This window comes from Coenobita brevimanus, chromosome 1 (genome assembly GCF_032717465.1).
Source record: "Coenobita brevimanus isolate Jiangsu-jjx chromosome 1, ASM3271746v2, whole genome shotgun sequence".
NCBI classification, from domain to species: Eukaryota; Metazoa; Arthropoda; class Malacostraca; order Decapoda; family Coenobitidae; genus Coenobita; species Coenobita brevimanus.
In genome coordinates, this window is record NC_136954.1 from 26319314 (window position 1) to 26320332 (window position 1019).

Consider the following 1019-nt stretch of genomic DNA (forward strand, 5'->3'; position numbering starts at 1 on the left):
TTCATTAGGCATGTTAAACCTTTATACACTCTCTTATGTTCCTTATATGTTTCTCGTATGGACATTGCTTCATCGCAGTTGCGTAGATGAATAAAATGGTGTAAATACAACAAAGAATCGCTGAAGGGAAGGTGTTACGAAGCCACCACTTAAAATCCCCAAACCAGTCCAACCCATAGAGTCACATTCTAAGTGCTGTGGAGGTTTCGTAATATTTCTTCTTTTCAAAATTATTCAGGCCATTACACCATAGTATGTTTGTGTATAGGCGACCATCATCCGCTCACTTGATGTACTGCTGCCTACTTCTTCCATCACCTTTATCATTCTTTTTATGTGTCTGCCGTCCTCTCTTCCTATTTCTGTTACTTTTCCTGTCACTTTTTATTACCCTTCTTTCCTTTTCTAGGTCGCTTTACACTGACAAGCCTAATGGTTTCGTGTAAGAAAGAAAACCATTTACAGCGCTGGGTGGTAACCATATACCGTACCCAACCAATAGGTGTTCCCTACTTCACAGTAAGTGGGTTCGTGGAGGGCTAGTTCCCCTAATGCAAAGACAAATGGCCACCCCTTCCGAGGTTATGGCGTCTGGCTATAAATAGATAGATAGATAGATGTTTGGGTATGTTGTAGTTGAATTCTGTAGTGAGTATTAAAGCGATATAACTGCAAACGGCGATACCGTGTTGAGTACACCGCTTCTCGTCCGGTCAGCGAAATTAAGCAATGTTGGGTCTGGTTAGTTCTTGGATTGGTTACCGCCTGGGAACACCAGATGCAGTTGGAACTGAGTATTTGGTGATAGGTGGTGGTGACCAACATCCATTCGCCTGATGTAGTACTGCCTACTTCTTTCAGCTTTATCATTCTTTTTTTGTCTGCTCTTCTCTCTTCCTATTTCTTCCACAGTTCTTGTCACTGTATCGTACTCTTCTTTTCTTTTTAGGTGGCTTTACGTTGGGAGTGTCAAGCCTAATGGTTTCTGAGTCAGCTAGGAGACCATTTACAGTGCTGCG

General features: G+C 42.2%; 1 pseudogene; it reads left to right on the top strand.

The window, feature by feature from the left end:
• The first annotated feature begins 671 nt into the window (after positions 1-671).
• LOC145417826 (5S ribosomal RNA) lies at positions 672-790 on the top strand (annotated as a pseudogene).
• Positions 791-1019: the final 229 nt, after the last annotated feature.